The following is a 6,282-nucleotide window of genomic DNA, read 5'->3' on the forward strand; positions in this document are numbered from 1 at the left end:
TACATCAGTGGTTAAAACCAAACATATCCGCCGCCTATTTTTTATTCCTTTACGTGCGTGACGTCCGCGCGTTGTGCCGCATTAAAAGTATACCGGGCGAAATACCATGCTTTGAGCTGGCAAAATTAAACGATTCCTCGAGGCAGAGAAAATTCCTCGATCATTTTTTGTAATCGAGTTACTCGAATTATTCGAGGAATCGTTTCAGCCCTAATGCTGTTTAATGTTGTTTTCAGCAATTTTTTGGACATCACGAGCGCGTACCAACACACCACGTAGCGTTTCGCTCTCAGTCGACTGCGGTTCGCTCACTCACCCCTATTATGGATCCTGTCTCTCTGTCCCCGTCGGATGACGACCTGTTTGGTCGAAGCCGTGATGATGGCCCTCACTGTTTCCACCTGGCCGTGCAGGCATCCTCAGGGTCCGATGCCGACAACTTCTCTGTCGCACCCGTGCCGGAGACGCCAACCTCGGCAGTGCAACCGGCCGCCGGCCCCTCGGTTCCCTCCATGGTCCATGTTCCACCTGGCTCCTCTCTGCTCACCATCCAGACGTACGGCTTGGCCGATGGTTCCTCTGCATCTCCTGGTCCGCCACCCTCAGCGGAAAGAAGAGGACGCGGTTGCCCCCGTGCAGCCCTACACCGCTGCGGTTATCCTACTCCATCGCCGCGGAGGATGGTGACGGCCTCCCGCCGTTGTCTCGACTCTGCCGGCTCGGCGGCTCGATGTCGAGCGATGACCGCTGGAGCACGGCGTCACCATGCTCCAGCGAGGTCTCCCGATTGCCGGCCGCCTTTACAGACTCGGAAATACCGTTTCGCAGAACTGACAACAAGCTTTTGACATCCTGACATCTGAGTGCTGCTCTGTCAACATCGGCGCTCTTCCGGGTGACGTCATCGCGGCGGCTCCCGTCGTGCGCCATGACCTCAGCACCGTCAGCCGGTTCGTCTTCAACCACTTCCGGCGGCCCGTGCTGAATAGGAAGCGGGGACATGCTGCCTCGGGCGAGTCAAGTCAAGTCGAGTCAAGTCAATTTTATTTGGTGAGCCAATTATCACCAAACATGGTTTGCCTCAGAGGGCTGTACAGTTTACGACATCCCTCTGCCCTTAGACCCTCACATCACCCAAGGAAGAACTCCCAAAAACAAAGACAAAAAAAAAAAAAAAAATCTCTTCACCTCGGTCCCACCGGCCGCGGGGGTCAGGTTTGCCTGAGGCATTCAGGTAAAAACATGTAAAAATATGATGTTTTTGGCTGTTTCTTCCATGTGCAACAGTATAACGTGTCTCTATATGCTGTTTAAGTTTTTCTGGAGGCTGACATGGAAGTTAGCATCACCCTGGTTCCCTTGTCAAAAAGCCTTCGGGAGTTTTTCACTGGGTTCTGGATTAATGCTGATCAGGCTTGATGGCCTGATCCATAGGTGTAATTTATGGGGATGGGTGGGTTGCAACCCACCCAATAATTTAAACCAGCCACCACAAACCCCCCCAAATTTCATATCATAATTATTTAAAATGAATATTAGGTATTATAAACACGACAATGTGGTAGATTTTCTCAATGCCAGTAAAAGAAAAAAAAAAAAAAAAGTGACTGGTCTGCGCCCCCCCTCCCGCGCTGAGATTTGGTTTCGCCCACCACGGACCTGAGCGTCCCTTTAACGTTATGTTTCGGAAGCATTCATGGTGGTATGAAGAGAACTGAGGGGCAAAAGAATGAAAATGTCTTCCTCAACAGGAGGTACGATATTGCTAGAGCTTCAGTGCCACCACTGCCAAAGTTAGTCCTCCTGTCTGCTGTGCTGTGTCTCTTTGCAGTTACTTAACACAGCCTGCTGCTGCTGCTGCTGCTGCTCCTGCTGCTGCTGCTGCTGCTGCTGCTGCTGCTGCTGCTGCTGCTGCTGCTGCTGCTCCTGCTGCTGCTCCTGCTGCTGCTGCTGCTGCTGCTGCTCCTGCTGCTGCTGCTGCTCCTGCTACTGCTGCTGCTGCTGCTCCTGCTGCTGCTGCTCCTGCTGCTGCTGCTGCTGCTGCTGCTGCTGCTGCTGCTGCTGCTGCTGCTGCTCCTGCTGCTGCTGCTGCTGCTGCTGCTGCTGCTGCTGCTGCTCCTGCTGCTGCTGCTGCTGCTGCTGCTGCTGCTCCTGCTGCTGCTCCTGCTGCTGCCGCGGAGTTCGGTAAAGTTGGAAAGATATTCACAGATTCGGACTTCCGGCATCAATAACTCATTAGTGATACGTTGTCAAAACATAAACGAGGCCTCTTTCCCATCGTTGTAAGGTAGACAATGTGCTACAAGCCCAGTTTTATCAAAAGTAGCTGTCTTTCAAGCTGCAGAAATGACATTGGTGTCAATGAGCAGCCGGCTGTGAGACGAGTGGATAGGGACCGTCTGCAAATTTCAAAACCGCTACAGCAGCGAAGAGAAACACTACACAGATATTCAATAACTTCAGTCTTATGCACTGTAGTGTCACCAAAATCACTGCAGCCTTCAACTGGCTCCTGTTGATCATACTACAACACTTGATTTATAATATATATGTATATATATATTATAAATAAAATATAATAATATAAATAAATTATATATATATATATATATATATATATATATATATATATATATATATAGATATATATATATATAGATAGATATAATTTTAAGAAACTTTATAATAAAATGCAATAACTTCACCTTTATGCACTGCAGAAGAATTCAACTCTGTCCAACCATCATCTGGTTCCTGCTGATCATACTACAACACTTGGTTTGATTTTTTTTTTCTTTTCATAATTTTATGGATTTTTTATTAGAAATAAAATGTAATAACTTCTCTTTTAAGCACTGTAGTGTCACCAAAATCATTCAGCCATCAACTGGATGCTGCTGATCATACTACAACACTTGGTTTGATATTTTTTTTAAAAAATCATAATTTTAAGAATTTTTATTAATAATAAAATTTAATAACTTCTCTTTTATGTACTGTGGTGTCACCAAATTTACTGCAGCCATCAACTGGATGCTGCTGATCATACTACAACACTTGGTTTGATTTTTTTTTTAAAACTCATAATTTTATGGAATTGTTATTAGAAATAAAATTTAATAACTCCACTTTTACGTACTGTAGTGTCACCAAAATCACTACAGCCATCAACTGGCTGCTGCTGATCATACTACAGGTCTTGGTTTGATATAAAATATTTTTTCGTAAGCGAAAAAGGTGATGTCATTGCTGCCTCAAGGACACTGTTTAAACCAATCACACAAGGATACAAAAGTGTGATGAAGCCACTAGCCAATCAGGAAAAACTTTCAATTAAGCTCTACCTCAGATCTTTTCAGTCTGCATAACCTGCAGATCACCATGAAGGAGAAGATGGCATTGGATTTCTTGGAATTTTTCCCCTTCAGTTCAGTTTCATCTTTATGTGTAAGTAATTTTATGTTTTTTATTGGAGTTGTGCTGTGCTTGTCTACCTTTTGGTATCTGAAATCTTGACAATATTTACGGAAGTGAAATGTTACTGAATCTCCAAATGATTTTTAATGTAAATGTATTCCAGAAATAAATCTAACTTTAACCTCATGTTGAAATTATTCTCTAATCCATCTTTTGTGTACATACTATTCTATTACTTAATTATTATTATGTGTACATACCTTATTTCCTCTATGTACATACTTATTTTATTACTTATTTATTGTTATTTGTTATTGTTATTTTCTTTGTTACATTTCACTTTTCTTTTTTCATGCTGCTGTAACATTTGGAATTTCCCCCAATGGGGGATCAATAAAGGAATATTCTATTCTATTCTAAATATTATGTAAATTGCCAAATAAGAATATTAAATTTTGTAAATCTGAAATGTAATATTACGTTTAGTTCGTAGCTATGTATTGATACTTTAACCTTAACTTGCATTTCTTGATATGACATTCCCATGTGTTTTACTGCATCTTTCCATATTGGACCCCTCACTTTATCTTGATAAAAACTTCTAGCTTTGCTTGTCTCAATTTAACAGGGTTAGGTGCAATGTTAAGACAATGGGACGAGTTAAAAAAGGAAGCAAAGCTCATAGAAAAGACCTATGGGCAATGGCAGGAGGAATGGAAGCACTGACCAGAACAATGAAGAGTGCTAACATTGCAAACAGGGATACCAGTTATTCCTCAAAAATATGGTCTGAACTGTCTACAGCACTATTTGGTCAGGATAACCCAAAAAACTGTCACTGGCTCTGGGTCATATGGACCAAAAATCGTAATGGAGTGAGGGATTTAGTCAACAAACAACAGGAATTGAATGAAGCTCAAGTAAAGGAACAAAAAAAACAGTTTGTGAGACTAAGGAGCCATTAATGAGTCATAGTGAGGCAGGTAAGGACAGTGGGACAGAGGAAAAAAAAAAAAAATCAAACCATTGTTGTAATATGGTCAGCAGCATCCAGTTGATGGCTGCAATGATTTTGGTGACACTACAGTGCATAAAAGTGGAGTTATTAAATTTTATTTCTAAAAAAGAAATAAAAAGAAATAAAGAAAAAAAAAGAAAGAAAAAAAAATCAAACCAAGTGTTGTAGTATGATCAGCAGGAACCAGATGATGGTTGGACAGAGTTGAATTCTTCTGCAGTGCATAAAGGTGAAGTTATTGCATTTTATTATAAAGTTTCTTAAAATTATATATATATATATATATATAATTTATTTATATTATTATATTTTATTTATTTATATATATAATATATATATATATATATATATATATATATATATATATATATATATATATATATATATATATATATATATATATATATATATATATATATATATATATATATATATATTATAAAACAAGTGTTGTAGTATGATCAACAGGAGCCAGTTGAAGGCTGCAGTGATTTTGGTGTATAAGACTGAAGTTATTGAATATCTGTGTAGTGTTTCTCTTCGCTGCTGTAGCGGTTTTGCAATTTGCAGACGGTCCCTATCCACTCGTCTCACAGCCGGCTGCTCATTGACACCAATGTTATTTCTGCAGCTTGAAAGACAGCTACTTTTGATAAAACTGGGCTTGTAGCACATTGTCTACCTTACAACGATGGGAAAGAGGCCTCGTTTATGTTTTGACAACGTATCACTAATGAGTTATTGATGCCGGAAGTCCGAATCTGTGAATATCTTTCCAACTTTACCGAACTCCGCTGCGGGGCAGATGCTGCTCGGACCGGGCGGTGTTTACGGCGGCTCGCTCAACTTCGTCGGTCGCTTTGACAAGAAAGTTTAAATAAAAAAGTCTCCAGAGAGTTTGGACAGTCGTCTGATTTTACCAGAAAGTTGGCAACACTCATATAGTGGTCTGGGAATCTCACGGCGGCGTGTTCTTCATAATTCAGCCGGGTTCTGAGTGCGGGGTGCGGACCCAATTGGATGTTACACCTGCGTTACGCGCCTGGGTGTGTGTGTGTGCGTGTGTGTGTGTGAGTGTAGCCTACTACATGCTGAAAAGAGGGTCACAGAAAGAAAGATCAGAGTCCGAAGTGGCCGTGTTTCTGCTAAAAACCCGCCGGACCGAACCGAAACCAGCCCAGTGTTTCTCTGCACATTATAGCCTAAACACACACGTACACACACACTCGCGCTTGCACACACACACACACACACACACACAGTAAAAAAAATGTAAACAAGAAAAGACAAAACAATGTCTGTGTCACTCAACCCCCCCCGCTCCACGGCTCTGCCCATCATCAGACAAACAACACACACACACACACACACACACACACACACAGGCAGGTTTCCAATACAGATTTGCGCTAAACATAAGTGATATTTTCAAAATGTCAATAAAACACAACTGTGAGATGACTGTGTTTCCACTGAGTGATGTTCTGCGACTTCTCCTCTGGTGATAACATTACAAGAACCATGGCGATGGATATTCAAAACATTAGCAGCTTTATTTCTATTACAGCCACCAAACTAGCCGTCATTATTTCCAAGTCAAGGCCACGTAGGCGTGTTATGGAGCCATAATGGAAAGACAAGCCCCTCATACGTGGAGGCGACCACGTATGAGGGATTTCTGGTGAGGTAATAGTCCAGGATTTCACAGAGGAATTGTGGTTTTAAAACTTTCAGATGATCCGCTCAACTTTTGAAGAGTTATGTGATGCAATCACAGCTCTTGTAGCTCCTGCTGCATCATGAGTGAGCCACTTCCTACTGACAAGCACACAGCCACAGCATCATGT

This window comes from Plectropomus leopardus, chromosome 16 (assembly GCF_026936395.1).
Source record: "Plectropomus leopardus strain MGB_pleo_1.0 chromosome 16, ASM2693639v1, whole genome shotgun sequence".
In the NCBI taxonomy this organism is placed as follows: Eukaryota; Metazoa; Chordata; class Actinopteri; order Perciformes; family Serranidae; genus Plectropomus; species Plectropomus leopardus.